General features: G+C 40.1%; 1 protein-coding gene across 2 annotated transcripts in view; it reads left to right on the top strand.

The window, feature by feature from the left end:
• The window catches only part of Znf277 (zinc finger protein 277), a 122970-nt gene that overhangs the window by 8099 nt on the left and 91520 nt on the right, over positions 1–23351 (top strand). Inside the window, exon 2 of one of the 2 annotated variants that reach the window (XM_029484540.2) lies at positions 12434–12540. The exons of the other annotated variant lie outside the window; for it this stretch is intronic. The gene's annotated coding sequence lies outside the window, so the exon portion shown is untranslated. The remainder of the gene's footprint in view (positions 1–12433; positions 12541–23351) is intronic. 2 annotated transcript variants of the gene reach the window in all.

The following is a 23351-nucleotide window of genomic DNA, read 5'->3' as shown; positions in this document are numbered from 1 at the left end:
TCTTTGACTTTGTCCATGGAGTCTCGGTGTTCTGCTCAGCATCCCTGTCTCAGCAGAGCAAATGGTCCTTTCTGTTTCCTTGTTGCTCTTGAAAAATGTGGATACATTTAAAGCTATGATGTGTACTGACGTAGGAACTTACTGAACTTTGTAAATGACTTTATTTGTATAAGGAAGGAAATTCCTATTTCATGGCTGGCTTTCTCTAATGCTTTCTTAATTCTTAATGAAAAGATGGCCTTTCCCATCTCACCTCTAATTAATGCTTTTATCTGGATACATGGAGATACTTGATTTTTCCCCCTACTAAGGACCTCAGAATTATAATTGTGGTCGTTTATTTAGCACAGTCTTCTGTTGTATAACAGACTGCTCTTCACCAGTAATAGCCAATTAGAAAAGAAAATATCTGATCGTAATTACCATTAGAAAGCAATTAATAGCAGGAGCTGCTGTTGGGCTGCAGCATCAATCGGCTATCTTTTCTAATCGCATGTAACTAATTTCCTCAAAGAAGAAAGAGAATGAGAACGAAAGGAAGGTGAGAGCCTGGAGCTCCTTGGAATTCCTCACAGACCAATTTATGAATGGCTCTTGAAAGCTTTTCAAGTCTGAAGCCATTGATGAGAGGAAGTCTTGCTAATAACTGACTGGGACACTCACTGAGTTATTTTTCCAGCAGCAATAGAAAAATCCATAGAAAATAGGAATTAGTGAAGACAAGGGCTGGGAGTCTTGATCCCATTCCTGCTTCTGACTGATTTCATAGCCATTTGTACCCCTGGTCAAGGTTTCCTGGTTGTAAATGAGGACACAAGCTTGTGTGTCAGGGTTCTTTCACGTAAATCTTACATAGATCACTTTTTTAAAAAGTCATTGAGTTTAAATTTCCTGGGTTCTGCAAAAAGCACACATCAGAGTGTTTCCTCAAGAATAAATTCCACATTTGACATTCATTAATCAGTTGTGTCAGGTTAGAAAATTAGCTGAGAACCACTGCCAAGAGTTGACTTCTGAGTCCCTCACTCCCAAGACAACATAAATTGATCATTAGATCACTTCTAATGAGATTTAGGCAGAGCCCATCATGGATATGAATGAATCATCAACTACACATTCAGGAAGGCTTGCCTGCTGTAATAGGACAGTTCTCTGTATAGAGCTGTGCTCAGGTCCAGATACAAGGGGAAATGGTGATTTATAGCCCAGAAGATTGAGGGTGTTCAAGGTTGGGAGGTAGATGTTTCTGAGAGAATGCAGCAAAAGTAAAGGGAAATTCTTTGGTAAAGCTGACCAGGGTGATCAGGTTCATGTCAGGGCTGGTGGAAGGATGGAGACTTTGATCAGATATCAGGGTGATAAGCTACTGAGAACTTATGCAAATTCACCTAACTGGATTCCAGCTGAAATTGAATGATGCAGACTGGGAAGGACCAGGCTTCCATAAGGAAAAGTTGCAGAGGGACGAGGGGTCTTTGTTGGTAGCAAGAGTATATCAGCAGGTAAATAGGGCTTTAGGGACAGGAATCGAGTTATAGGCTTTAGAGAAGCAGATTTAGGGGACCATGGATTCTGGGTGAAGTATCAAGTCAATTAAGTTCTATAGATCAGGTCAATAGATGAAGGATCCAGTTACTAGAAAAAGAATACAAGTTGAGATTTGATATCAAGAAACTGGCTATAGGCCAGTAGCTAGCGTTCCAGACCTCTGTAAAGAGGAGGCCAAGTAGACTGAGTTGACACAAAGCCACTGTTAGAAAACATAGCCACAGTGATGATGGGACATGCTCATTAGTGATTCTTGCAGGAAGCTTAGCACCAGACAGGACATCACCAATGGTCATGTGACCGGCTACTGAACTCCTAACTCTGAGTTCTTTAATTCTGAGTGTCAGCAAATTGTAAGATAACTCTACAGCATAAAGGGATAGCACCCTTCTTTTTGATGATCCCTACAGTGTAAGGAATTGGATACTGTGGCCTTCCTATTGCTATTATTTCTCTTGTGAAATGTTTGTTATTGACAGAACAGATTAGATTATGTTCATAACTACCAGGTTCGTGAGCTATTTTTTTTGTACCAGCAATTATCATTGTTCCCTTAAAGAGGGCGCAGTCTCATTTTCTGTTTGCTTTGTTGAATTTTGCTTTTCCAAACTCAATGTCTTTGCATACTAGTTAGGCACTCTCGTCTCTGAGCTAATATCCAGACCTATTTTCCTCTCAGTACTCAAAAGTCAGCATACAATAGACATGCAAGCTTACCTTGTGGTTTCTTTCTTTCTTTGTTTTGGGGACACAGTTTCTCTATGTAGCTCTAGCTGGCCTGGAACTCACAACATAGACCAGAATGATATCAAGTACTTCCTACGTGTCCTAAGTGCTGGGATTAAAGACATATGCATCTGTGCCCAGCGACGCTCACGTTTTCTGAGAACCTAGATGAGCTAGAGATGAAGTAAACCCCTTAGATAGTAGACCACAAAGAAAGTCGGTTCTGTGCTGTCTTGCTCTTAAGATGTTTTTATAGAAATTTACTTTTTATTCATTGTGTAAGTGAATTAGCCAGAACCAACATTAAATTAATATGTTATTTATGCTTATAGGGACAGTACCCTGATTCCATAGAAGACAAGAAGGAATTATTTTTTTTACATATACAGAATTTCATGAGTGAACAATTTACAAATATAAGTTATGTAGCTTTGCTCCAGAATTTATTCTAACTTTATGGCTGTTCAGGAGGTAAATATTCTATTTAGTTTTCCAAACATTTAACGACCACTTTCCATTTATGAATTATACCTACTCAAGTTTTATGTATGCTAGTCTTCCATGGAGTTTAATATAGGAAACTAGTCAGGGTCCTCTCCCCATTATTTATTAAGAATTTAAACATTCCAAAATGTTCTAAGAAGAGGCCTCCCTGTGCCTATGATAGGACCTCTGGGGTTGGTCCACTACACTGCATCCTGGCTTTGTGCCTTTAATCCAAAACTTGAAGGCTGCTAAATACATTTATATAAGAAACGACATCTTTTTCTGTTGAATGATGTAGCTTTTTTTAATAGTATTTCTTCCATTATATCTAGGAAGGTGAAAAAGATATATAGAATATATATGTATATATTATCTCTAAGATAGAATAATTAAAAATTATAGGACTAAAACTACCATTTTAGCTCTATGAGCATACTTAATCTTCAAGTTGGTGCCTTTTCTTTCACTCTTTCCTTTCTCCTTTGCTTTTATATCCACACTGCTTACAGTGCACTCTGCCACTGACCTATACCTGCATTCCAACATATTTAGTTTTAATATCACCTCTTACTACATTTGCATTAAGACCTAACTATTGAACATAGAACAGAAAAGTTTTTTCAGTAACCCATGTTACTGAGTTTCTGACCCATGGTTTGGAGTACTCAACCCTGTGCTTTATTATATTGTCACGTTACCATGGTTATTTAATGCATTATTTAAGTTAATAAAAAATTTAACCCACATTCTTCTATCAGCTTTCAGTGACTTCAAGAATGTGAGTCCAGTTTCTAACCTATTTGTGTGTGACATCAGTGTCAGAAGTGTCTGTAGAACATTGTCATTTATGAAGTAGATGATAAATCCAGACTCTCTTTGATGCTTGTAGAGGAATTGTTTGGTGAAAGGTTGTTTAAAACAGCTTTGATGTGATTCATAGTACCCATTGTTATTCACGTCTAGTTGGCAGTCATGAGATCCAACTGGCAACTCTCCATTTCTTCAGGACTCACTCTCACTTTCATTAAGTGTGGTCTCCTAGCAGACTGACTTAGGCAATTTACAAGGCAAAGCTGGATGGCTTCCTTTTGTCTTGTTGCCCTTCCTGAAATTAGGTTTGCTGTATAGTTTGTAGTAATACATTAGAAAATTCGCCTTGAAACACATCGTTCTTATGGTTATCAAGAACAGTTATAACTTTATCAGCGTTAGTTATCTGCAGGAGTTCAAATACATTCCCATTTGTGTGTGAGCTGATTGGTAGCTTTGTGTGTGCCAACTAAGTTGTATTCCACAACTGCATGCTTCACTCGCCTTTTCCTCTTTCTTTTATTTCTTCATGTGTGTAGATGTTTCATCAGCTTGTATGTGTACACCACATTCATGCCTGGTGCCCTGGGATTAATCACAGAAGTTTATGAGCCTCTGTTTGGATGCTGACAATCAATTCAGGGCTCTCTGGAAGAGAAGCCATTCCTCCAGCCCCAAGTATCACATTTTTGTTGTTGGTGGTGGTGGTGGCTGTTTTGGGTTTTTGTTTGTTTGTTTGTTTGTTTGTTTGTTTGTTTTTGAGACTTGGATTTTCTGTGTAGCCCTGACTGTCCTGGAACTCCCTTAGTAGACCATGCTGGTCTAAACTCAAGAGATCTGCCTGCCTTGCCTTATGAGAGCTGGGGTTGAAGGTATATGCCACCACGGCCCTGCTGAAGTGTCACTTTTAATGTGAAGTATTTCTAGAAATCATAGCTGAAGTCTTTTTTTGGAGGCTTCCTCATAAACTAATAGTTTTCTAGAAGAATCTATAACTACTTATAGAGAAATGGGTTTTAATTGTTCTTCATTTAGCTTGTCACTGTATTTCCTAAGGTTTCTCTAAATCCTCCCGAACTGTGTGTCTTATCACATTGAAATGTGCTCAGTCACAGCTCTGAAGTCCAGAAGTCCAGAATGAAGTCCCCAATATGGCCACTCCATTTCTGAAGACTCCAAAGGAAAACTGTCCCTGCCTCTTGAAGTTGTGGGTGGCACTGTGTGTTCTTGGTGTGGCAGCACAACTTGAGTCACCTGTCTTAGTCTCTGTGCTCCCTTCTGCTGTTCACACTTCTTCTCCCTTCCTGTCTTTAATGAGGACATCTGTCATTACATTGAGAGTTCGTCATAATCTACTATGATTGGATCTCAAGACTTTTACCATAATTATGAATGCAAAGACCCTGTTTTAAAGTAAGATCGCATCCTCAGGTGCTAGATGGTACATGTTTGTGGGTCACCAATCAGGCAGCAGCATTTACTGAATATATGCACACAAGTAGCATCCTTTTTTTTTTTTTTAACTATAGAAGTTGTGCCTAGAGCTTGACTTAGTAGACTTGGAACGTAAGTTCCAATCCACTGCATCCATTAATATCAAGCCCTTGTTACCAAATATATACAATTGTTTCATTGTGAATTTGCTATCATTGCCATTTTTACTCTACTTCCTGTTTATTTTTCAAAGTAGTTTGAGTGTCTACAGCATAATCCCAAGTCCTTTTGCTTATGGAGAAATAGTTATCAATTTGTCCTTCTTGTACACAGTCCCTGAAATCTAGTCTCAGGATGAGATTGAGAGCAGAATGTGCCAAGAACCCTGAGTTTGTAGGCAGAAGAATCAGGTTACTCACCCACAAGGAGAGCTTGGATGAACATCAATTTCTGCGCATCTGCTCTTTAATAAGCAAAACAAAAGTAATAATATTACTGCAAAGTGCTGAGATGATTGGTAATACTTGGCTGATAATTTTTAAAAATGTAAAGTTATATGAATGAAAGTTACATGAGTCACCGAACATGTGTAAATACCAAGTTGTGTGTAGCACTAGGGCACTAGGGTGCAAACTGAAAGGATGCCCCTGTAGACTTGGCCACAGGTTTGTCTCACTTGAGCAGTGTAACCAGCCTCTTCCTCCTTTAAACTGTCACTGGCCATTTACTGAAAATGTGTATAGCGTAAGTTTGCTTTGTTGTTGATACAGAAAGAAATCACCTTGAGAAATGTGCTAAGAGGACAAGACATAGTCTGTGTCTTCTTTGAGGTTATAATTTAACAGGGAACGAGATGTGCTTAGCAAGAAGTAGGCTAAGTGCTGAGGAAAGGGCCTTTGCTTGGAAAGGGTGATCAGGGTGGCTTCCTGGGAGGCAAGAGACAGGTCGGAAAGATCTAGCCCCTGTGAGTGAGCACCGCAGCTGAACTAGACTGACACCTTTCGTAAAAGCAAAGCAGAAGACCAAGATGCTGGCCAGGGACGTGTCACATGTTACAGGATATTTGACCATGCTGTGAACCCTGAGATTGATTTATTTACCGAGAAAACACGCACCTTGAATCCAAGAGCTAAATAAAGTCAACCTCAGTCAAGAGGCAGATCGAGGAACCAGCTGATAGGAAGTGACTCTAAACAGAAAGGAGTGAAGTTGAGTTTGAAGGGTATTTAGGACAGCCTGGAGGAGAAGGAACTTAATTCCTTCTGGGTCTTTATCAGTAGAGTAGGAAGGTCAGCTGGATACTTTTTCTGCCTCTCAAAGCTAGCTGGTTTTCACCACAGCATCTGGATCCTGAGTCATCATTGGCTGGGATTTTGTTTTTTAAAACAAGTCAGTGTCTCCTAAAAGTTGCAGTCCCTGAAGAGAAGCAACAGATTACAACGTCTGATAACTAACTTCTGAGTTATCTAACATTCTGAACCCCTCTATTGTGACTGGATGTCTTCGCTCCACTAGGATTGATCTCCACTAGACTGAGCAGTCACCAAACCAGTTAGTAAATCTTCCCAGTTGAAAGAACACACTGGCAATTCTTCCTAGAAATAGAAGACTCGCATTCTTGATATTCTGGGTTTGGATCTCAGCAAGTGTTTACTAAGCACTAATTATGCATGCGCCAAAAAGAACAAGGACCCAATGCCTGTCTTGAAGGAACCCTGTCTCAAAAAGAACAAGGACCCAATGCCTGTCTTGAAGGAACCCTGTCTTGAACGAACCATTTAGTTTCTAGAATAGGGAAGCCATGCGGAAGATCACAGGTTCACGGGAAGTGAGAACCAAGCAGAAGGGCACAGGAAATAAGGGGTCTCCAGCTTCTATGTGAGGCTCAGAGACAGACAAGTGGTTTTTGGACAGGACTCTGTCAGATGACCAAGAGCAAGTAGGCCTTTCCTCTAGAGAAGTCTCTGTCTTCTAGGGACCCCTCTGCCAGCATTTTCTCAAAGCCTGAATAAATAACAGGGCTGAGAAGGCAGTAAGGACTTCATTGAAAAGACCTGTGCACCATGCAGAGCAAAGTGGGTTTTCCCTACGTGCTGAGGAGGAGCAGTGGCGCAGCACAGGGCATGAGGTTTCTAGTTAACAAATCTGTTGTTTCTGAAGTTTAATCTGATGCTCAGGTGAAGAGATCTCCCTAAAATGTGTGAGCTTTCTAACCCTGAACCAGCCAGTGAGTGCCCCGTGCCTCGCGCCCTGTGACCCACCCCCGCTGGTGGAACCTTTGACTACTTCCCTACCACGGAGATATAGCTGAGGCTTTTCGATTTATTCCTTCCTTGTGATGACTAGGCAGCAGTGAGTTCCACATTCGAGGGATCATCTCAGGGCTAATTAAGTCTCAGTGTAAATGTTCATTTCACTTACTAATATTGAAATCTGTTATTCAAATCTTCTTTATTTGCCAGATAAAGTAGCTTTTAGAGCCATGCTTTTCTTATCTGTAAGGAACTCATAGCAGTCACTGTCTCTGCGATTAAGATCCCCACGGGTCTCCCGCTGTCCTCTGCTTTGTTTTGTTTGACCCACAGCAAGTTTTTCAGAGCGTTCCAACTGTAAGAATTTTCACACAAGACCTTGTGCCCTTTGAGGTTTGCAATAAGGAAACATGTGTGTCTTGATGCATATGTTAATTCTTTAAAAACCTTTGAAAAGTTGTAGTAAAGTTTAGCATGCTATGTGAGGGGGCAGTGTTTGTCATTACTCTCTCCATTATTAAAATGTCCCCACAAAGCTGCAGCTCTCCTTTCTTGTCAGGAGGACTGGCAAGGCCGCGCCACCCTTACCCAAATTCCAGAGATACCCAATCTCCTCCTGAGTGCTCCTCCTTAAGGCCAGGCTGCATGTGCTGTGAGTTGTCTCTGACAGCTCAGGTGAATACCATATGGTCCTGATGCTAGATTGCAACTTTACAGATTTTTTTTTCCATATTCCTGTTCTGTCTTTTCCCCCATTTTGGTAATGCATTTGAATAGGTCACCTCATGGCCTGCAAATATTTTCTTCAGCATGGTGTCGCCTTTAGTTTCAGAAGCAAGGAAGTGATCTATCCCCTCATCCCCCACCCTATTCTTAAATGCTGCAATCAAGACAACCATGAAACATTCCTAATTCAAAAAACTTCTCAATCAACTTTTGTGCAATTTAGCCATACTTCCTAGTGTATCTATTTACCTCAAATGGGTCATTTTGAGGGGTTAAAAAAAAATGTGTAGCTTCCGTTTATTATACAAGAAATTGTTGCCAGGCAAAGGTGATAGCACTCCTTTAATCCTAGAACCAAGAAGACGAACATATCTCTGAGTTCAAGGCCACCCTGATCTACAGTGGGAGTTCTGGACATCCAGGAAAAACCCTGTCTTAACCAAAAGAGGAGGAAGAGGAGGAGGAGGAGGAGGAGGGGTGGTGGTGGCAGGCAGGCAGGCAGGCAGAAAGATAGGAAGGAGGAAAGGAAGAAAGGAAGGTAGGAAGGAAGGAAGGAAGGAAGGAAGGCAGGCAGGCAGGAAACTGGAAGGAAGGAATTGTACATTTAAAGTTGTTTGCTTTCTCTAGTTAGTTCCCTTAATGAAAATAGTATTTAGGATCTGTCACCAAATATTAACTAATTAACTAATTTGTTAATAACCACCACCACCCTCTTTGCTGAGAGTTATTCTAAAGCCTTTGTGTGATATTTTTAAAAGATCAAGCAGATGACTTGAGACCCACACGAGACCCAGGGAATTAAATAGCTAGGCGTAAGTATAATCTGGATCAAAGTTTCAGGGGGAAACAAAGGAACTGATGTATCCATCAGAAACAAAGGGTAGCAAAATACAAAGTGACGGGATCTGGAGAGTAAAACCCAGTGCCCTGCCTGGAATCATGCTAAGGGTAATTCTTCAGGCAGGAAGATCGACTTCTCCAGCATCCCCTCCTCAGTAAATTTTCCTGCTCTAAATCAAGGGGACACTTGGCTGGATAGCTAGCAATAACGTAGGCACTCAGGATCGCTCTGAGCCTCAAAGCTGGGTTGTCTTTAATGGAAGATTTGTTGTTAGAGCAGTGGGGTGACAAATGTTGGCCACAGTGGCCGAGTCAAGAATGAACTCCTGCAGCTCTCCTGCATGGCGTTGGCAGGCATCTACACTGATGGCCGTTAGTGTACTGCCCTCTGTTCTTCAGTGATGTCTGTTGATTCTGAGCCCAAGGTTACCTGAGTATCCACTCCTATTATGTCAACACATTTTCATAAAATGTGTCATATATCCAGTCCACCGGCCCACATCCATATTGTCTCTTCCTTGTATCTTTTCTTTGCCTGTTTCTCTCTTAAACTCCTACGTTCCTTATGGCTTGGTTAAGACTTCACCTTCACCTTTTCTAGAAAGTGTTCTGCCTCACTTCTTGTTTCACCCTAAGAGTAACCCATCGATCCATTCTCTTCCGTTCTCGATCAGTTTCTGAGTTCACTTCCCATGTGAGAGTTCAGACTGTAATACTCTTCGCTCTTTTACATTGTGCTCAGATGGCCTGTAGGTGATGTGTGTTCCTCTTAACTTGGTACCCAGCCCTAGAATAGGATTAGACACCTATCTGCTGTATGTTCAGGGCTGAACCATCTTCTACTTGCCTTTAGTGTGTTCTGTGCTGTGCATATGGTTGGGTTGGATGCGTGTGGTGTTTGTACTTGTCAGTGTGGGTGGACACATGTGTAGATAGATACATGTGCATCTGGATGAAGTACACATAGAGACCAGAGATCAATACTGGAATCTTCCTTACTCACTCTGCACCTTAATTTATTTATTTATTTATTCATTTATTTTGAGATGGGATCTCTCACTGAATCTGAAGTTCATCCGTTTGTCTAGGCTGGCCAGCCAATGAGATTCAGGGTTCTCCTGTCTCCAGCCAAATCCATTATGGACTGGCAGTGCTGGCTGGCATTATACCACCATGCCCCATTGTATGTGTGTGCCCGGGAATCTAACCCAGATGCTTATGCTTGTGTGGCAGGCGTTTACTGACTGAGTATCTCCCAAGTGCCACAGATACTACCCATAAAGACCTTCCCAAAGCCCTCCGTGTCACACCCTTGCAGAGGGAGAGCTTAAGAAGCACTGGCCTGAGCTCTGTGGGCTTGACTGCCCGTAGGACATGAGCTGTTTAGCAGCAGCGGCGGAGGTCATGGGAGTTTGTTCAGTGGCATTGTCAGGGCAAGTACCAGCCTGTTAGCATCTCCTTCCTCAGTGGCAGAGCTGAGCCAGCATGGGCATCAGTATAGCAGCAGGCATGGCATTGCTTCTGAAATTGACAGCTGATGACTCTATTGTGACATTCTCATGCGTGTAGTATTCTGAGGTGTTAGCTCTAAATATTAAACCACAGTTTCCACTTGTCATATTTGAAAAACCAATGTTACTTTTTTTACAGTTGTATTTCCTTTGTAAAACTGTCAGAGTTCTCATATAAAACGGTGAATATAATTTCGACTGCTTATGTGACTGTGTCTTTCTGTCTTTCTGACTAGACTAATTGCTCTTTTGCCTTTTTAATTAGTTAGGTATTTTTAACTTCTGGAGCATAAGGGTTTTTGTTGTTCAGAATCACCTGCTGCTAGTTTAAACTACTTAATCTCTCTGGTTCACAGGTGGGTGGCCCCTGCTGTTTCTCAGATAGTACAAGGGATGAGGCAGCTAACTCACCTCCCCTTTCACAAGGGTTTCTCATAACCTAAATGCATCCCCAAAGCACAGAACCTTCTGAAAGCCTCATGCTGGTGTTCAAGCTTCAAAGTGATCATTCTAGAAGAACACGAGCATTCAGACTGCAGTCATGGCCAAATCTTCATTTTCATAAATGAGCTATCCTATGCTGACAATAGAATAGGCCTAGTCTTCTCTGAAAATAAAGTACATTGTCAAACTTGGTTTGGTTTAGTTTGGTTTGGAGGCAGAGTTGTCTTCTAAAGCACAGACTGGCCTCTTCAGTGACAGTAGGCTGTGAACTAGAGACAGTTCAGTGCTGCTGCCCACAACGCCCTGTGATCTATCCTATCCCCTCAGCCTCGGTGAGGCCGACTCCAGGAGGAGTCAGTATGAAGTGATCTAACATAGATTTAAGTATGGGAGTTAATAGAGAAGTGTTCTGTGCCTACCAAGCTGGGTTTCAGACTTCTAGAGAGAAGCACACTCAAGAGTCTTCACAATATAGCACCTCAAAGAGTTGCTAAGAGACTACTCGCCCTCAGCTCCTGTCACAAACACCTTATTTTTCTTCTTTTTTTGCAAAATGAGGTTGCAGGGTGACACTTTACTTGGATTAGATTGGATTGCAGTTTGAAAAGGTACAGCCAGCCATGGCTGACAAGCCTGCAGAGGGTAAGGTATGTCTCTTACTGTAAATGGAATTTCTAATCTTACTTGTGAAACGTTGGGAACGGAGAAGAGCCATGCTTGTCTCACATGTGGGCCTCTGGCAGGAGTCATGCTACCTGACTTCCTTATTTGACATTTTTTTCTCTGTAGGAAGAATCATGGCAATATTCACAGCAAATGTGAGTTGCATCAAAATCTCAACCCCATTTTTTAATATGATCTGTATTCAAATAGTAGATCACTATTCACTTATAATTTTCTATATGATTTATATATTTTCTTACTTGTATGTAGCTATGCCTAATTCCTGGTTTTAGTGTTGTGATTAGAATAGAAGCATCATTCATACATTGAACATTTGTGTTTTCATTGCAGGCATTACATGTCTGTCTTGTACTTTGATGGCATCTACACTCCTGTCTCTTGTCCTCCTCCTTTCCCTCAGTACTTGGTTCCCTTCATCTTCCCAATAGTCACTCTGGTATTTTTGAAGCATCTATTTGTTGTTTCCATGGATATAAGAAAGTATATGATGCTCTATCTTTCTGGATGTAGCTTGTTTTACATAATGTGATGATCTGTGTCTACCTGTTTTTCTGAAAATGACAAGAGTCCACATTTTCTTTACCCAGGCTCTGTTGCTGTGCACCTGGGCTGATCCCATGTCCTGATGCTTGCACATATTATGCCTCTCAGTGTGCATGTGAAGTGTCATCTTGGGTAAAGGAGTAGTGTGCTCTGTGTGCACTAGTAAAGCGCATCCCCACCGACAGTGTGTTGGGGTTTCTCTTTCCTCACATTTTTGCTAACATTTGTTTAGATTGGGAAGCGGGGGGTATAATTTTTTTCTAATTGCCATTATGACCGGAATGAAGCGGAATTTCAGTAATTTTATTTGGAGTTCCCTGCTAACTAAGGATAGAATCATCTTTTTTTGTGTTTATTGGCCATTTGCACTGCTTCTGAGAAGTGCCTTTGATGATCATTTGTGCTTTTATTGATTGATGTTCTCATCAGGTACAGCAGTGAAAAACTAAAACAGAAACCAGTCATCAGAGAAGTTGGCTCATTGCTGTGAGACTTCACCATGTGATTCAGAAGCAGCCTAAGACATCCTGGATGCTGTAAGCAGATCTTAATAGATGATTCCATTAGGAACCAACAAGACTAGTACCAATAGAATAATGTTCTCTTGTGATTTCAGATGCTAATGAGCGATTTATCAGGAGCAGAAACCACGAGGGTTATATTCTGGCAAAGCACTGTTAATCCCAGCAGGCAAGAACAAGATCCACTACCACAAGTTCTGAGCCAAATTTGAAATATTCTTTATTAAATCCATGATCCTGGCCAGGTCCATACCTGAGATTCCCATTACTCATGAGCTTATAAAGGCAAAACCTATAAGGAAGGCTATATACTTCCCACTCTTATCCAATCAGGGGAAAGTATACATCCTGTTGTACTTTCTGCCTACATACCTCCTGCCTCTATGTGATCAAACACATCCTGTGCACTTGGGGCAACCAAGCTTCTTTATAGAAGCTAAAATGTGTGCCTTGTTATCTTACATGAACAACAGCCCAAAGAATTCCAGGAAATTATCTGTCCTTGGGCAAGTAGAGCTTACAGATTAGATGCATTTTTGTTTATAAATCTCTTAAACACAGTAGTTTAAACTTAAAACATTAGCATCATAGCACTTGTCTGCATTTTGTTCCTGTTATGACATTTTTGGGAGAATAAAGTTAGAGGAAACAGGTGGAACAAATTCAAAGGCAGCTAGCATTCTGCCTGTAGCATGGTTTTTGCTAGCTTCTTTTATTCACATATACAGTGAAAATTGTGAGCAAAAACCAGAACAAAATGAAAAATATATAGTTCAGTCAGAAAACCTTATATAAATTTAAACTTAAGACTTGCATGTTTTCTGAAGATACTGCCATTAAAAGGAAACAAAGTACTTTGAATCATATAATATAAAAATTTTATTAAGGACATCTCAAGTATTATTAGTAAGACACACCCATCACAGGCTCAAGTGTTTTTGTTATTAATGGCTATCTGATTTTTTTGCTATGTGAGGTTTTTTTTCTCTATAGTACTCAGAGTTAAAACCAAGACAGAAAGCTCTATCCCTAACCCTTCTACTCCTTTTCTTTTGTTCTGTTTTTTTTTCCGTGTGCGTGTGTATGTATGTGTGTGTGTGTGTGTGCGCGCGCGCACGCGCGCACTTCATTGATTTTGTGTATGCTGTTATATTTTAAGAATAAGAATAATATGAACAATAATTCTAGGACAGTATTTTTTATTCTGGTGTGTTTTCCTGCCATGCTGTTTTATTGACATTTACTTGGAATCTCTGCTGTCCCTGAAATTTATTTTGGAGTGTATGCTAATATCAATAAGGAACCTGTTTCTATTTTTACATATCTTCCACATTCTTCTTACCCTTAGCTACTGATAAACACTCTTTCTTTATTGCTAACAAAAGACTACCTTTGTCTTCTTATCACATAAAAATTTTCAGTATACCATAAATTTTCTTTCATGTATTGTGGAAACATCTTCCACGAATGAAGGAAGCTGTGTGCAGAGATTTCTAAGGACTTATGAGAAACTCTAAGTAAACTTATAACTTCTCTTTCTCCACAACATGGATTTGTTCTAGGAGTGTGCTTTCATGTCCCTCCCAGGTATAGTAAATGAGAGTGGGTTTGCTTCAGATTACACATTGCTGCTTACTTCTGTCATTCAAAACTGCTTCCATGCCCAACTGGATTGCCCTTGTGACTGAATACAGCCTAAACTCATATGATCTTGCCTAACCCTCAGAACAGAAATTGTCTGATGCTCTGAATAAAGTTGCCTATTGATAAGACTTAAGCCCATTTCATTTCTAGGCCTGCTTTCCCAAGTTTACACCACCAAACAGAGAATAAAGCACGCAAAAAAAAAAAAAAAAAAAAAAAAAGAGGCACAAATTATATGATTCTATTCATACCAGATGTTCAGAATTGAAACTTCTATAGTGACAGAAACATTAGCGGTTTCCCAAGACTGGCAGTTTTGAGGGTGTAAGAGAATGTTAGGGTTGATTATAAAGTGTTGTTAGGGTAGAGAAAGTTAGGGTTGAATATGAATGGTAACATTGCATCTTTTTTTTCTTAACTTAAAATGTCAGAGAGGGAAATTTATTGAGATAATGCATGTGGAATGGATGTGAGCATGCTCACAACTTTGTATAGCCATCACTGTAATCAGTAAACATTTTCACCCCTCACAAAGAAACCCTTTGCCCTTTAGTTATTCCCCGTGTAGTCAGCTTTGCTGCTGCTACAACAGAATGGCTGTAGAAAGAAGAAAGGTGTTTTTGACATTCTGTATCCCAAGGCTTCGCTTGTGATTGTTTGTTCCTGTCCAGAGGGGTAGAATACCCAGCAATAGAAGTGTATGATGAGAGATGTTGTTTGCCCTGTAACTGAGAGGAAACAGAGAAAGAAGGTACCAGGTCCATTAAGTGGCACTCACCCAGCAACTTGCCTACTCCTTACTCCTTCCAAAGTTTATACCATCTTCAAAAACAGCAGCTCCCATTGCAGACCAGGCATTCAATATATGAGGCTGGAGAACAGTTAATATTCAACCCTAGCATTCTCTAAGGCCTCTAAACTGCCAGTCTTGAGAAACCACTAATCTTTCTGTCACTATAGATGTTTCAATTCTGAACATCTGGTATGAATACAATCATATAATTTGTGACCTTTTTCGTGGCCTATTATTTGTTTGTTTGTTTGTTTTTGTTTTTTAAGACAGGGTTCCTCTGTGTAACAGCTCTGGCTATCTTGGAACTGGCTTTGTAGACTAGGCTGGCCTCAAACCCACAAAAATCCACCTGCCTGCCTCCCAAGTACTGGGAGTGCTACATTTAAAGGCATGTTCCACTACCACCCATCTTCATGGCCTATTTTTGTCTAACAGTGTCTTCTCTTCCCTTCTCCCAACATAATAGTTTTTATAGTTATTTGGGAATTTAATACAATGCACCCTGCCTAGCAGACAGCAATGGGACGAGGTGGGCCTGGTGGTGGCCAGTGGACTGGCTGTACTGGTCATGGTGTCTCTATTTCCACTTCACTCTACTGTGCACGCCACTCCATTCTGCTATAGTTTTCAATTTTAACAACATTTTCAAGGTACATTTTGAAGTGTCTTATCAGAGTTTTTCTTTAATTTCATGTGTATTAAGTGTTTTGCCTACATGTTTGTATGCATACCACATGCATATATACCTATTATCTTTTGAAACTAGAAGAGAGCATTGGATTCTTTGAAAGACATAGAAATATTATAAGAATATGTTTTCCTTTTAAGCCCAGATGTGGGATATGGGGCTAATCCAGATTGTCTAAAGCAGCTGACTATGATATGCCTCGTGCTCTATCTAGGAGGGGTGTGATTTTTCCAGCAGCAGATAGTTTCTGTGATTGTATGACATTTGGAATTCTGGGGACTTTTCAGAGGATATATAAATGCTAGAACCCTGAGAGCTTGGGTGTGTTGTTGGTTGGTTGTTGGTGGTTGTGGTTTGTTAAGTAGTTGTGTGCAAAAAAGGAACAAGAAGAAATTAGATATCCTGATGGTAAAAATCAAATTTGTCCCAAGGAACTTGATGCCCCTAATCAGCAGGAAGCAGTCTAATGATAAGGACACCCCATTTCCCCTCTATCTTTTTATTCTCTCCTGTCTAGTGTTCAGGGGTTGAAAGTGTGGAAGAAAAAAGAACCCACAAAATATCCAAAAGAACCCACAACGATCCCCTAAAACAATAGTTACAGACAGTTGTGAGTCACCATATCAATGCTGAGAACTAAACTCCAGTCCTGCAAGAGCAGCAAAGAGCTCTCTCTCCAATCTCCGAACATAATTTTTATCACTAAATATTACTACATTTGTATGGACATAGGACATTTTACTTTTCTATTCATTAGTTGATACACTTGTACCTTTGGCTGTTACATGTAATTCATCTTTAGTTCTGTTCTAACAATCAACCCAAGGCCATATGTATGTAAGCATATATCCTACCACCGAGCTACGCTAAACCTATAGTTTCTACTTACAATACAAATAGATGTATTTAACCTGATGTTTTATAATTTGCTAGTTGGTTTTCTAATATGTGATTGTTTATATGATTAGACAATTGTGTACAATTTTCAAAAATGAAATATAAGTATTTTAACCTTCTATAAATAGTAGCACAAATTTTGTTAGTTTATGGTCAATCGCTTTAAATACCTAGTTGTGGTCATAGAACTCGAATTATGTATCTTTTGAAAAAAAAAGTTTGTTTATTAATCTAAGACCTTTTCTGCTACTCATATCTTCTCTCCTCGCCTACTTTTTAGAAACACTTCTTCCCAGCCTTCTGATTTCCCAGTGGCTGCCCATCTACTCTTCTTTCTGGCTCATGCTCCTTCAAGTCCTCATTTCCTCCCCTGAGGTATCCCTTGCCCCTCCCTCAAGAAAGCGACAGCAGTCAACCAACTCTGCTTTAGTGCCCAAAGGCTCTGAGGACCTGACAGCTAGTTATAACTGTATTTACCTTTCTCTCACTGGTGCTCTGGTACAGGGTCAGAGGGCAGCGGGACTAGGGGAAGGAAGGAGAAAAGGGAAAGCAAGCCTGGGGAAAGAGCCGAGGAAGAGCTAACTAAAGCTGTGTGTTGGTGGTCTCTCAGGGTCTCTTCTGATGTCCTTCCAAGCCCCTGAGCCACAGCTGTTGAAAGTGTTTAGCTTGCTGGGACTACTACAGCACAAGACCATAGCTGGTGCCTTAAGCATTGGGTTCATTGTCTCATAGCTCTGAAGACTAAGAATCCATGGTCAAAGTTTTAGCAAGGTTCATTCCTTCAGGGCTATAAAAAGGAAGATCATCTGTTTGTAGGTCCTGTGGCCTCCTGGTCCCATTACCTAATTCCTTGACTTCTGGGTGCATGTCTATTGCATCTGACATCGCCATAATATAGGGTGTGTGTGTGTGTGTGTCATCCTTTTTGTATGGATGTTGGTCACACTGGATTATGATCTCTGATGACCATTTGAACTTTATTACCTCTGTGAAGACCATTTTTCCTGGTGAGATCGCATTTTAGGGTCTGATGGTTTTACTTCCTTTCTAAAGGAATAGACTTCAGCCCAAAGCATTGAACATTTTATTAGAGTTAGAGCATATAAAACTAAAACACTCACTGTCTGTCTTTGACAAGCATGTTCCCACAAAATAACTCATAGGTGGCTTTTAAATATGTACTAGTCCATGGACTTTATTGGTATCGTAAGATAAATAATACATGACAATGCCTGACTCTGAAGGGCTTAACTAGGGAATGTGATACTAAATTGAATATAAAGGAGAGCAAGTCAAAGAGGGTGAGAAGAAAAACCTTGGAGGACCAGCCAACTCTGAAGGAGGCAGGAGTATGGCCTCAATGGAAATTAGATGATGCATAGAGATAAAAACACGTTAAAACTGAGGAAAGTGTATGGTAAAAGCAGCTTGGTGACTATCTAGAAAAGACAGGTGCAGAGTACAGCATCTGTAAGGAGCATTAATGTAGCCCTAAAGTAAGAAGCATTAGTTTCCTCTGGAGGAGAGCATTGCAGTGTGGAGTGCTAGTCAGTTCACTTAGAGGAGAAGGAGCAGTCTGGTGTCTGCAGAGCATCAGCCCACGTGCAGGAGACAAACAGTGAAGACACTGAGCAGCTTTATATGGATGCAGGGATGCTATCTCTCTTCCGATGGTACCTTCTTGTCATTACATACTTGACATACAGTAATCACAGAACAAGTATTGATATGGTTAATTTGATGAGTGACTTCAAAAATCCTAACAATGTATGTTGGTTAGCTGTGGGGGTATGAGTTTAAAACAGGTAAGGAAAGTTTTGACTTGATGGAATATTCAGGAGATTAACATGAACAAATTGCACTCACAATATTAATTAGTCTTAAGGCAGAACACAGATAGGATAAATTCAAGCTGGCAGCCAGAAATCTAGACAATACACTAGGCTATCTTAGAAATTGTATTGACGTGAGACAATGCAGGCCTGAAATTGGAAATGGACAATAGATAGACCTTGAAGATACCCGCTGATTCCAATCATTTGCCATGTTATATGATTTTTAAAGTTATTATGATTTAATTTAGAATTCTTTATCCATACACAAAACTCAAACAAGATCAAGGCAGCTAGACTCCCAACATTTCCTAAGATAGGGCAAGTTCAACCCCTATCTAAGGAAATGTTAGCCATTGATGGCTGCCAAAGGAAGGAGAGGCCGTTTTCTTCAGGAATGTCAGCTCAGAGAGGCTATTTTCTCCAGTTGATACTCCAACATCCATGCATAAAGAGAAAGCATCAAAATCCACAAGCTGTGGATATTGTGAGGTGAGAGGGCAGGAGAGAGAGAGAGATTGAGAAAGAAAAAGTGTGAGCATAAAAACAAAACAAAATAAAACAAAAAACCAAAAAAGAGAAAGTGTGAGCAAGTATACATGGGGATAAGGAGTTAAATGAAGGATGCCCTTGATTAAAACACATTATATGTATGGATATATATATGGATGGATGGGTATGTATTTATCCAGTCAGTCAGTCAGTCATTTGTTTTAGTTTTTCAAGGCAGTGTAGCTTTGGTTATCCTAGAACCTACTCTGAAGACCAGAATGGCCTCGAACTCAGAAATCCACCTGCCTCTGTTTCAAATGCTGGAATTAAAGGTATGTGATACCACTGCCCGGTATAGATAGTAAGTAAAATGATTTTAAGAAAAAAGTTATGATTCTTTGAGATTATAGTATATCAAGACTTTGAAACTAGGATAGGAGCATATGATTGTATCTTTACGTTCTAAATACTCACTTGGTGTTTGTGGACAAATGATAAAGGTCAAAGCTATGTAAAATTCATTTCCTGCTAATAGATGGTAATGGTTTAGTCTCTGTGAACTATGAGCCTGAATAGCCATGTTCCAGCTTAGGAGGGGAATGAAGAAGTGGCTGTGTTTGAGATGGCTGCAGTGCATGCAGGCAATCTCAGGCTTTGCCTCTCAGTCATGAGAGTGCCTTGAGATTGGCCTATCAACTACTGGTTAAAGCCAAAAGAATGTGTGTGGCTCTGAAGAAGTAGGTGGGATTTTATGAAAGATTGACTCTATCTTTTTTTTTTTTTCATTTTGATCAATACTGAAGAGCCAGAAGGCTGAGGACCTTCCATAGTTGAAAGTCATAAGAAGAAACATGTTAATGATGGGAACTGAATGAGGATACTGATAAAATACCCTTATGTTTTTCTAGTTATAATAATGAATTTCTGTGAGTAACACAATGAATAAAATTACATAATACCAAAAGTCTAAGGAAAAGGGGAAAAGATCATTCTAAGTCTGAATTTGGAGATAACCATTATCAATGTGCTTTTAAAAATACAATGTTTTTAATTCTTTGAGTGTTTCATAGAATATTATTTATCATATTTACTTCTACTTCTCTCATCCCAGATCCACCTCATCTCCCCCAACTCTGTGTTCTCTTTTTGTATTCCCAATAACCCATTGAGTCCAATTTGTGCTGCCCATGCACTCCTAACTATGGGGCCTTCAGTGGAGCATGGTGTACCCATTGGGAGCCACACCCCTAAAGAAAACTACTCTCTTTTCCCTGGAGGCCATCAATGTCCATATCTCCTCAAGGAGTTTGTGCAGGCTTATCCATTAATGATTTAAGGTCTGTCCTTCCAGACTTTTCTATGCGTGTATGTAAATGTGTATTTGTGTTTATATGTATATACCACTATATATGTATGTGTGTACATATACATATATACATACACATATTTACATGTATGTGTGTGTGTGTATATATATATATATATATGTATATATATATATATATAAACACTTATTCTTACACATTTATATTTGTATACATTCAAAACCTATAGTCACTTTGGTGACTGGTATTCCCTGTGTTTTACCTGTTCTCTCTCTCTCTCCTGTGGATCACTACCTTATTTCGCTTTCCAATACCAAATTGTCCTTCTTACAGTGTTGCTTGATGCTCCTAACTGTACTACTTATTCCCATGCGTTGCTTCTCTTATCTGTCCTCTGACCTAGACTGTCTACCGCATGTCATACATGTCTAGACTTGGCTTCACAATGTTTTCCCACTCATAGATAACATTATCTGTGGTGCAAAAACAGAAAAGGAAAATTGTCCTAGCAACATTTGTAGGCCAAAGTCCAACTGATCAGAGCTGCTGTGTCCTTCCATCTGGAGCCTTGGCATGGCCATAGCTTTACTCTACGTTGAAAGGGTAAGATGAAGTAGGGAGAGTGTCTGATTTCTGATCCCTCTCATTTTGTTTTCTCCAATAAATACATGAGCTACTCAATAAAATACTAGTTTTAATACTCAAAATTGAGTCCCCTTATATTCCCCTGGCAGAAGTGACTCTACTGTGTTTAGAGGGCTCCGTTAATAGTGTGTGAAATTGGCTCAAGCTTGAGACATGGAAGTTGCTTCTCAAGGCCCTCCATGCTTTTTGGACTCATATAGTTTTACTACAGTAGTGCTTAACTATGTGAGCTGGTGCATTTTGTACAGTGACACATGAACTACATGCAAAGCAAAAGCTCAGTGTTTTCCTGTCACATTCCCAAGTATGTAGCTGATGAGAGAGAGTCTCATTGGTGTGTGGGATTCTTACAGCACATGTGAGATGCAAAAGGATAGCTGGATGCAGTTAGGAAATGCTAATAGATGGTGACACAGTCTAGAAAACCAAACAAAGAACAAAGAGCCTTTGTCTCCATAAAGCCCCGATGTCTTTAGGCATCTCCTTAGAAGAGTGGGTAGACACAGTAAGATAGCACAGTAATGTTCCTGTGTCCCATGCAAGGCTAGAGGCTGTGATTTTCTTGAGCCACTGAAAAAGAAAAAAAAAATTTTTTTTTTAATTTATCTAGTTTCCAAAATCCATCAGGATGAGTCAGCAAACGCAATCTAAAGACCCGCAATGCTCACCTTTGACCCCCCAGCTGAAGCATCTGGTAGCATCTGCTTTTGTTTCCTCACCTGGATAAGAATTCTGAAGCACAATCCACAAATAACAGTTGCTAGACCTCAGTGCTGAAGAACATTGACATGAAGAATATTGACAAATATGACCAAAATCCTGACCATGGGACTCAGTAAAAGAAACTAAAGAGATTATAACTTGGGTTCTATAAAATTGACTGGGTGAATAACAAAGAAACAGAAAAGCAAGATGTATCCAAATTGGAGCAGTGTCTCAAGACAGGCTACCCACTTAAAGGAGAACTATGAATAAATTGTGGTTTTAATCCTTGCAGAAGTTATAAATATATACATAAACCGAAAAGTCACAGTGTGGTTTAATAAATGGTGTCCTGCAAGTAGGGTAGATAAGCAACACCTTCTGACAAAGGCGGCTCCTGAGAGGGTGAAGGCGGGCTCTACCAAAGGAAGGCTCAAAGAGTGATTGGTATGGCTGTTTCAAGACTTGTCCTCCTAGTCCAGTTATAAAAAGTTTTGGTTCTTTGTTGTGTTGATAAATATAATTTAAGAATTTTGCTGTTATAGTTGCAAGACTTGAAGTAAAAAAGCAGAAAATTCCTTTGAGGTTATAGTGCTTTTGTTTTCTAGAACTGCATTATAAGCCTACTTTTGAACCATTAGGAAGCCCTGGGCATGACAGCTAACCCTTGTTCACTGAGGACTTGGGTAGCTAAGACAAGGAATTATCCACTTCGGGGATAACCTAGTCTACATAGTTGAGGGAAGCCAGGACTACAGAGCAAGACTTATCTTAAGAAATAAAAATAAACCTTGAACAAACTATGACAGTAGAGTCATTTGCTGCCTAATGCCATTTGCAGGAAACTGCAAACAATACTGACTCTGCCGCTTTACAGTTTAGCTCTCCAGCTATCTCTTCCCCTGACCCTGACTAGAAGCTAAAAAGCTCACTGTTTTGAGAAGAATCTCAAATGTATTTCGGATGAATCTCTGCTACTGATTTGTCCTTCCTCTTCTTTTGGTAATGTTTTCTTTATCTATGACTTCAGTTCATCTTCATTCTCAAACAACCTAAAAGCAACCCTGTTCCTGTCCCTGCCAATACCCAGAACAGTGCTTCATACTTACCCGAGTCCTTTATCTCCAGCACAATCCAAGCTGAGTCCAGCTGCCAGATAGTTTACCCTTCTCCAGTGGCCCCAGCCTTGAAGGGTCATCATATACAGAACAACGCACTTGCAGCCTTCATTTTCTGATCCTTTTAAGAGATTTTTATTCTGTTTCCCGCCCCGAATTTCAAGGTGGAAATCTCTTTGTTGCTATACCTTATTATTAAAAGAAGATTTAAATGAGCATCAGAGAATGTGCAATATGGCTTTGCTTTAGTTTCTTAAACCATCAAAGTTCCCCTGTTGGTGTTGGTGCCTTCCTTCTTTTGCTGTGCACTGAAGGTTCTTTCCAGTTGGTCCCCATAGCAACACTGAATAATGCTAATGAAACTGCAGCATCTTAAGTTCACCCACGGAGAATCTCTGTGAAAATTGCCATGAAACACAGTTGCACTTCTTTTCTTTCCTTTCTTTAAAAGAGGTTGGCATTTGGAATCTTTGCTGTGATCAAGACTTAACTCTCTAAATTACCTGATTAGAATTGGAATCTCTAATTTAGAGCTGCTTTTGAGAAGATGGTATTTTGTAGTGAGGACACTTTCTTCCTCCACATTCACACTCCAGGTTGGTGTACAACAGTCGGTCTCAAAATACAGTTCCCCAGCAGCTTCAGCATCACCTGGGGGCTTGGTAGCAGTGCTAGCTCACATGCCACACC

This window comes from Mus caroli, unplaced genomic scaffold, assembly GCF_978045245.1.
Source record: "Mus caroli unplaced genomic scaffold, Mus_caroli_1 scaffold_14, whole genome shotgun sequence".
Taxonomy (NCBI): domain Eukaryota; kingdom Metazoa; phylum Chordata; class Mammalia; order Rodentia; family Muridae; genus Mus; species Mus caroli.
Note: the sequence above shows the minus strand (reverse complement) of the source record. Positions and strands in the feature narration are given on the sequence as shown.